We start from the raw sequence: 9,932 nt of genomic DNA on the forward strand, positions 1-9,932 counted from the left end.
GGGAGTGCTAGGATTAAAGATGTGTGCTACCACTGCCTGGCCTCTATGCTTAATCTAGTGGTTGGTTCTGTTCTCTGATTTTCAGGCAAATTTTATCTGTTGGAGTACAAACAAAATATTACCACAAATTTTATTAATGGACAAATGTATTTCAAACAACTGAAATTATAGACTGAATGCCTTTGCTATGAAAATACTTTTTCTTCTAGAGTACGCCAGCTTGCTTACTTGCTTGCTTGCTTGGAGTCAGTCTTGCTAAGTAGCCCAGACTGTTCTCGAATTAATGTGATAACAGGTATGTGCCACCATTTCAGGCTTATGTATTGATGTACTGTGATACAGAGGTTATACCAAAATGTTCCTGGCTTTAAAAACTACAATAGACTGTTATTTATCATGGTGACTTTGCATTTTTCTGATTATAGGTGTGAGTATTTTGTTTTGTTTTGAGACAGGATCTTGATATATATACTTATATATAGCCCTGGCTGACTTAGATCTCATAGATCTTCAAGTGCTGGTGCTAAAGATGTGTGTGTGTGTGTGTGTGTGTGTGTGTGTGTGTGTGTGTGTGTGTGTGTGCTTGTGTTTGGGGGCCATATTGAGGACATTTCTGCTCAACCCACTGTCATGAAATTTTACCTGTTCTAGTAAGGTTTTTTTTATTGTTGTTGTTGTTTTTGGTTTTACAGGGTCTCACTTTGTAGCACTGACTGGACAGGAGCACACTATGGTGATATTTTATTTGTATTAAAATGTTATTTGTAGGTTAATAAATAAAGTTTCCTGGGGGTCAGAGCTATTAGCAAGCCATAGGAAAGCAGGGCAGTGGTGGCGTACACTTGTAATCTCAGCACTTGGTAGGCAGAGCTGGGTAAGTCTCTGTGTGTTCAGGGATACAGCCATTATTGGATACACATGCCTTTAATCAATACCAATCATGGAAAACCTGGAGGCCTATACAGACAGGCCGTGAGGAGGCGGTCATGTGGTTGGGTTTACAACCAATGAGAAGGCAGAAGAGGAACTCTATATAAAGACTTTAACACAGGGGTAGCTCTGGTTCGGAGAGGTAGGACCACCACAGGAGGAAGGGTAAGGTTTTAGCTCTTAGCTCTGTCCTCTTGGCTTTCTTCTTTGCATTGGCTCTGTGTTTCTTATTTAATAAGAAGGTTGGTTACATCTACAGCACACTATGTAGACAACGCTGACCTAGAACTCAGATCTACCTGCTACCTTGCCTCCTGGGTGCTGGGATTAAGGGTATGATCCACACACATGGCTAGTTTTAGGTCTTACATTTAAGTTTTTAATCTGTTTTTCTTTCTGTGCTGGGATGGTTAGTTTTGATTGTCAACTTGATCGGATTAAGGAATTCCTAAGGAGTTGGCTTGACCCAGGCCTATCAAAAAATTCCAGCTGAGTCAGTTTAATTTTAACATCAAGAGTCACCTGGGAAGTTGAGGAATTATGTAGATCAGTTTAGCACGGGAGCATTTCAGTGGGCAGGACAGCAGAGGAGGAACTAGGAAGAGGAGGAGCTACAGGAGGAAGAGAGAAGTAACAGAAGGTGTTGGAGTAGTGAATATAATCAAAGTGGCAACAAGGTATCTCTACATAGCCCTGTCTGTCCTGAGACTCACTATGTAGACCAGACTGGCTCCTAATTCACAGATTCCCCTTGCCTCTGCGTTGAGCACTTGGATTAAAGGTTCATCAGCCACACCTGTTTGGGTTGTGATCATTAACAACCCTGCTGTAATGATTCATCTTTTTTATTTGTTTGTTTTGTTTGGTTTTTGTTTTTGTTTCTTGAGATAAGGTTTCTCTGTGTAATCCTCAGTGTCCTGGAACTTGCTTTGTAGACCAGACTGGTCTCAAACTCACTGAGATCCACCAGCCTCTGCCTCCCAAGAGCTGGGATTAAAGATGTGCGCCACGGGCACTGCCACCTGACTTTTGACTCTTTTTGTTTGTTTTAAGACAGGGTTTCTCTGTGTAATCCTGGATGCCCTGGAACTCACTGTGTAGACCAGGTTGGCTTCTCCAATCATGGAGATGTGCCTGCCTCTGCCACCCAAAGGCTAGGATTTAAGGAATGCACCGCTTCTGCCTGGCTATGAGGGTTAACACTGATTACCACCTGGCTGTAATCACCTAGGAGACATGCCTCTGGGCATGTCTGAAGGTATTTCTAGGAAGAATTAACTGGTGTGTGTGTGTGTGTGTGTGTGTGTGTGTGTGTGTGTGTGTGTGTGTGTGAAGATCCTCCCCCAAATTGAAATCTGTCTACAAAGAAAGCAGTGCTGCTTCACTCGCCCATCCCTCAACTTGCTGGGGGCATGTGCAGCCACCCTGCAGCTGTCATCATTGGCAACTTTTGTTGCTGTCAGAAGTGTGATTCTGATATTGCAATGTGGACTGAGGACTACCCCAAGGCTCTCATGGGCTGGGCAGCTGCTGGTTCTCAGTCTTGGACAGCATATAGACAGCCACTGTTGGACCACTCTAGTCATCATGTAAGACAATCTGCTAAACAACTGTAGAAATATATATATATATATTTACTCCATCAGTTCTGTTTCTCTAGAGTGCTCTAATACACCTATAAAAATGTGATAGTAAAGTCCATTGCTTTGTGTAATTAATATATGCTAATAAAAATATTTGCAACAAAAATAAGCAATTGGCATTATTAGGTGTGGCTTTATTAGAATAGGTATGACCTTGGTGGAGGAAGTGTGTCACTGGGGATGGGCTTTGAGGTTTCAGAAGCTCAAGCCAGGGCCAGTATCACTCTCTCTTCCTCCTGCCTATTGATCTGGATATAAAACTCTTGGCTGCTTCTCTAGCACTATGTCTGCCTGTGTGCTGCCATTCTTCATGTAATGACTATAAAGAACTAAGTCTCTGAACTGTAAGGCAATCCCAATTAAATGTTTTCCTTATTAAAAGTTGCTGTGGTCATGGTATTTCTTCATAGCAAAAGAAATCCTAGGACAGAGTTGGTAGCAAGGACTGGTGTAACAGGCTGGACCATGCTTTTGCTTGGAGGAATATGGAACACTTTGGGACATTTGACTAGAAGAGTTATTGGACACTTTAAGTGGGGCTTCATGGGCCATCCTAGTAGGAACATGGAAGAGGGTGCTGAGGGTGATTTAAACTCTGGGGACCTGGTTGAAGAAGTTTCAGAAGAGAAGAACCTTAGTGTGTGGCCTAGATATTGTTTTATGATATTTTGGTTAAGAACGTGACTGCTTTCTACCCTTGCACAAAATTCTGCCTGAGGCTGAACTGAAGAGTTGTGGATTAACAGGTTTGTCAGAGTAGATTTCAAAACAAGCTACTATTGGATGTGTTTCTTGGCTAATAGTACTGATATTACATAGATCTATAATGAAAAGGAGCAAGCTAAACAAGGAAAATACAAAATGTACAGTTTGAAGAGAAAGGGAGTGCCAGGAAGTTTAATGGAGCTGAGTCCTATGATCAAGAAAATAAACAGATTAAATAAAAGCCTGATAAATGGAATAAAGGAAGTGATAAGCTCCAGACAATATCCCACCTAGCTAAGCTGTAAGCTTTTGAAAAGAAATTAAAGAAAAGTTTAAGGCCAGCATGGTATCACATGCCTTTTATCGAAACAGGAGGCAAAGGAAAGTGGATCTCTGTGTTCCAGGGCAGCCTTGTCTACAGTGCTAATTCCAGGATAGCCAAACTTAGGCAGTGAAAACAGTAAGCTGGGGAAAATGTATTTGAACTAAGGGGCCATGTACCAGGCCCAGAAAGCAGCAGAACTTGGCAGTTTCAGCCACGTGGTTGTATTTTAGAGTCAATGATACAAGAAAGAGGTTATTGAATCCCCCTCTGTGACTAAGGGAAGTAGAGGAGGCTAAGCATGTGTCAGGGATGTCCCTGTATGGAAGCCTAGAGAGGCCATTGTTTGAAGCTGTGAAGTTGAGGCCTGAATTGCCTTGGAGACCCAATATGTTGGAGTTACCAGAGCCATTGAATACCTGCTGAGGAAAGCTGCTAACAGGAAGTGGAAGCCGTCTATGAAAAATAAGTGTGTTGAAATTAACAAACCTGAAAGGACTTGGAGAACTGAAGAGAACTTTGACATCATCCATGGAGATGCAGGGTTTGAAATTTTCCCAGATGGTTTATTTCTTGCTTTGGTCCAGTAATGGCAATGTATACCATGTGATGTTATATTTTGGAGTATGTGATCTGTTCTTTCATTTTGACTTTACTGGGGATTACAGTTAAGAGATTTCATGAGTCTCAGAAGAGACTTTGAACTTTGGACATTTAAACAGTGCTGATACTTATGATAGAATATGGGGACTTTTGATGTTGGCCTAAATGCATTTTGCATTATAAAATTGATACAAGCCTATGGGGGCCAGGGAGTGGAATGTGATGATTTGATAGAAAATGGCCCCACTTAGGCCCATGGGGAGTAGCATTATTAGGAGGTATGTCCTTGTTGGAATAGGTGTGCCCTTATGAGGAAGTATAGTGCTGGGATGTCTTTCTGTATGCTGTGAATGTGTTGCTCTGATGGACTGATAAATAAAACACTGATTGGCCAGTAGCCATGCAGAAAGTATAGTATAGGTGGGACAAGCAGAAAGGAGAATTCTGGGAAGGGGAAGGCTGAGTCAGGAGACACTGCCAGCCACTGCTGCCATGAGAAGTAAGATGTAAAGTACCGGTAAGCCACAAGCCACGTGGCAACTTATAGATTAATAGAAATGGGTTAATTTAAGATATAAGAACTAGATAGCAAGAAGCCTGCCACGACCATACAGTTTATAAGTAATATAAGTCTCTGTGTGTTTACTTGGGTCTGAGCAGCTGCAGGCCTGTATGGGACTGGAGAAAACTCCAGCTACAACTTTGATGATGCAGAAGTTCAAGCCAGACCCAGTGGTACTCTTCTTCATGCCACTTGCCAATCACTCACATGTCTACCTGAGTGCCAACATGCTTCCTGCCATGAGGAAAATGGACTAAACCTCTGAAAGTGTAATCTAGCATCAATTAAATGTTTTTCTTTTAGGAGTTGTTTGGTTATTAGTAACCAATATTATGAAGATCTATAATGAAAATGAGCAAGCTGAACAAGAAAAATACAAAATATATAGTTTGAGGATAAAAAGAGCACCAGAAAAAAGTTTAATGAGAAGCTTGATGTCAAATGGAATAAAGGGAATGACGACCTCAAGGCAAGACTTTGCCAAGCTAAGCTTCCAACTATAAAAAATAATTGAAGAACAACTGAGGCCCACGATTGATGGTACACACCTTTGATCACAGCACTCAGGAGACAGGGGCAACACAATCTTGGAATCCAAGGCAAGCCTGGTCTACAGAACTAGTACCAAGACAGCCAAGCTTAGGCAGCAAAGAAAACCTTCACAAACAGAAAACTGGTAAAAATGTATTTGAACAAGGGGGACCATTTTCTAGCTCTAGCACGTAGCAGTACTTGGCAGCTTCAGTAATGTGTTTTGCATTCTAGAGTCAAGGATACAAGAAAGCAGTTAGGGGTTATTCCTCTTTGACTAAGCTGAGGAGGCCAAGGATGTGTCAGAGGTGTCCCTGCATGGAGTTCTAGAGAGGCCACTGTGTAAAACTGTGAAACTGAAACCTGAATTGCCTTGGAGATCCCAAGATTTTGGAAATTCAAGTGTTCTATGATATCTATTAAGGAAAGCTGCTATTATGGAGTAGAAGTCTAAGAGAAAATAAAAATCACATACTTCCCACATACAGTGGCACAGAGTATACATTAGTGTTCCAAAAGGTAAGATAGGGAGTATAGTGAGGAAATACTGGACCAAAACATGACTGACTAAAACACACTTCTTTCTCTTATACTTCTACTCCCTAATTGCAGCTTTCCTTAATAGATATCGTAGAACAGTAATGTATACTCTGTGCCATTGTATGTGGGAAGTATGTGATTTTTATTTTACAGACATCATAGTTAAGAGATTGCTTTGAGTCTTAAAAGAAACTTTGAACTTTTAAACATTGTTGAAACTTTGAAAGAATATGGGGACTTTTGAAGTTAGACTGAATGATGTTTTGCATTATCATGTGGGCTCAAGCCTATAGGTGTTGGCAGACATTTTTTTCCCACCTGCCAGTTCCCAAATAACCAACACAGAGACTTAATACTAATTACAAACCTAGACCAATAGAATCAACCCATATTTCTTATCTATGCTTTGCCACATGGCTTGGTACCTTTTGTCAGTGTGTCATGCCCATCTTGCTTCTCTTTGCTTCTGTTGACGACTCCCAAGTTTGCTTTTCTCCTTCCTAGCATTCTCAGTTTGGCTTCCTTACCTAATCTTATTTTGTTCAGCTATTGGCCAGTCAGTTGTTAATTAAACCAATCATAGTGACATATATTCACACACTGTAAAGAAATATTCTACATATAGGGACCAGGGAGTTCAATGTGGAGGTCTGAAGGAAAATGCCTCCATATGTAGAACTCTAAGCTTCCTCAACAGTACCATGTCTGCCTGCATGCTGCCATGCTTCCTTCCATGACTGTATTGTATTAATCCTCTGACCTGTAAGCCAGCCACAACTAAATACTTCCTTTAAAAATGTTTCTGTTGTCATATTGCAAACTAATACAATGGCCAAGAATGTGAGACTAGATAGGCCATTGACCTAGATAGGGGAAAAGTAATATCACTGTTTTTCTAAAAGAACAAGAAATAAAATTACCCTTAACAACATTCTGCTTTTCTCATGTCTTGTTCATGTTTTATCAGGGAATATTCTTCCTACAGTAGGTGGGAACAAATACAGAGACCCACAACTGGAATATGATCAAAAAATAAGAGAACTTAGACACTCTGCCCTAAACAGGATGTCTGAATCAAATAATTATGACTCTTCAGAAATATGGTTTAAATGAACTAAAGAGTTAAACTCAGTAAGTGAACTTTTGTTATCAACATTGTTCTAATGAAAATACCAACAGAGTGTAAATTACTAATATATATAAAAAACTTGAAAGTGATAAAATAATTCAGCATTTTCAAGTTTCACAATATTGTTCTAAATTAGAAGACAACAAAGATACTGTTTTCTTGCTCTGTTTTTCATTTTTAATATTAAGGATTACTGATCATTGGTAACTATATAATGTTATGTAGTCTTACAATTATTTGAAATGTAGAAATTTTTTAAAAAAATATCATTGCAAACAAAATAAGTATCCTAAAGTATATAACAAGAGTCTGAAATATATTTGAAATAATAATTACATTGAATGTTATGACTTATTTTATTAAAACATCTTTTGTCTTTTGTACTTGTCAAGACAATATCAAAGTCTACTGCAAGTTAGTAACATGTAAACATTCTAGAATTTGGGATATTGATTGACTTGGCTAGTTTATTTACATCTAAATTTCATTTGAATGTGATAGTCACATTTGTTAGGAACTTGTGCTGAAGTCAATCACTTCATCATAAGGATTTCCATATCACACTCATTCTGTTATGCTGTTCTTTTTTCTTTCTTACTCATTTTTCTTGGCCTATCCTCAAATCCTTGCCAGATTATAAGTATATGCCAAAAGTGAAAGCTAATTGAATAAGATTCAATAAAAAAGAAATCATCCCCTTTTGTGAGGATATTTTTCACTTCTATTTGACTACATAACCATAACCATTACTCCCATGGAAACTCTTCTCATTCTCATGTTCAAAAATTTCCTTGAAATGAAGTAACTACTAGAATCAACCAATATGGAAACCTACCAGGGTACTAAGTACGATTTTAAACAGTGAAGGAAAACTGGTGTTAACAAACTTAACCTATCTCTGCTTTCTAAATGTATAATTAATTCCCATTGATTCTTATGAATAGGTACTGTCTCTATATAGGCTTCTAAGGCTGTTGGATGCTTTATTATGATCTGCTTCATGATGATGAACTGTTCTAGAATTCACTTACCAGTAACATGTGCCTCTTTTTACAAAACAGTGAACTCTTTATATGTGTTATCATACAGTATTCAGCGCTGCAAAGAAGATAGACAACAGAGCAAAAACAAACATACAATTAAAACAGTGATACATAAACATAGAAAATAAATATGTAATTACAAATTAAAACAATGGCACTGTGTAAAATTGTCAGAGAACATAGCCAAAATTGGTATTTTGAATTTATAAGAACTACACCTTGTGGATAGTGAAAAGATTATTCTAGATAGCCATAAGAACATGTATCAAATAAATATCAACTAAGTCGACTTGTTAGCATTTAATTTCTGCTAGTTAAAAGTAGGAATAAAGGATAATATTATATATTTTAAATTATGATGAGAACATGGTCCTATTCAAAAGAATATTATCTTAAAAAGTATCATAAGACCAAATGTCAACTCACTAGGAAAAATGGTTGTGTTATATTTTCCATTTGATAACATGGATATATTAAAACTGTCTAAAATATTTGATTAAAATTAGTTTCCTAACTTTTGAATACTTTTGGTTTTAACTCAAAGTGAACTTAAAGCTGCAAGTACTACCAATTATTATAGTTTGTACAAGACAGCTGTAAGAATTGACAATCAACAAGGGAATATGCTCAAAAAGTGTCCAAAGTAATAGTGGCATTTATTTTAAAGAAACCAGACACAGTTATCACAATATGAATGAAATGGACTTTAAACGGTTCTTCCTGCCTCTTTCATTAAGACACAAACAAAACCTTTATAAATGCAACAGAAGGAAAATTGGCCATGATGTCACATACCTATAATTTTAGCACTAAAAGATAGAGTCAGAAAGAAGTGAAGTTCACGGCCACCCTGAGCTGCATAGGACTTAATCATAGGCTAGTCTAGACTACATGTCGTCTTGCCTTAAAACAAAACAAGGTCAAATGTGTGTGGGTGTTATAAGATGCTCAGCATACTATGAATTTCCCCATGGTAGACCAATATGATTTTGAAAGCAATTTTATTTAGCTCAGATAAAACATTTTCATAATAAAAACAGTTCTTACTACTGAGAATTGAAAATCCAAAGCAATATTTGAGCATCTTTGTAAGTACTGTCGTCAAAATCAACCTTTAACAAAGTCTCCCAGACTCTGATCAAGTATCTCTCTGTTCCCCTAAGTTGCTGAAATCTGCTGCCCCTATGTTAATATTCCAGCCCCTTCAGCTTCATAGATATTGGTCAGTTCATTCACTGTTACCTGCATCTTGATAGCCAGGGAAAAGCACTTTCTAAAGAGAAAATGGCCTTGTCTGGATGACAAACTCCAGGAAGTAGAGGCTGTGGACTGGCACACAGCCTCCTGAAGCTGCATTTAATTTCCCATTCCCAATCTTCCTATATAAATTCCAAATACCCCCTTCACCCTTTATAGGCACTCCTTTCTGGTTAGAAAGTATCTGCCCTTCACTGTTTTGAAATAAACAGTATCTTCTGGTGAGGCCAGACTGGTCTCTTTCTGCCTTCTGTCTCTGTATGCTGCCTTAAATATCTAACAACTATAATATTATTAGACTGAACTATAATATTTAAGATGAACTTAAATTAAATTATGTGTGTGTGACTCATTTGATTTTTTTCAAGTTTAATGTGAATGTTGTAAATTTCAGAGTTGCATTGACTCAATAATAAATGTTTGTTTTACATTTCTTTATGTACCTGGAATAATAAATTTACTGACATTTATTTATCAGTTACAAAAATTATTTGTATAAGCAATAAGTTAAATGTGACAAAAGAATGATTTTCAAAGCGTTAGGACAAAGCAATAGGGACACAGAGAAAAATATACAACATGGTCTAAGTAATTAAGATGATTGTTCTAGGAAAATTAAGGAAACTACAGATAATATGTTGAGAAAAAATGGATTGATACAAGAAAG

This window comes from Peromyscus californicus, unplaced genomic scaffold (assembly GCF_007827085.1).
Source record: "Peromyscus californicus insignis strain IS unplaced genomic scaffold, ASM782708v3 Scaffold_10__1_contigs__length_136768540, whole genome shotgun sequence".
Lineage (NCBI taxonomy): Eukaryota > Metazoa > Chordata > Mammalia > Rodentia > Cricetidae > Peromyscus > Peromyscus californicus.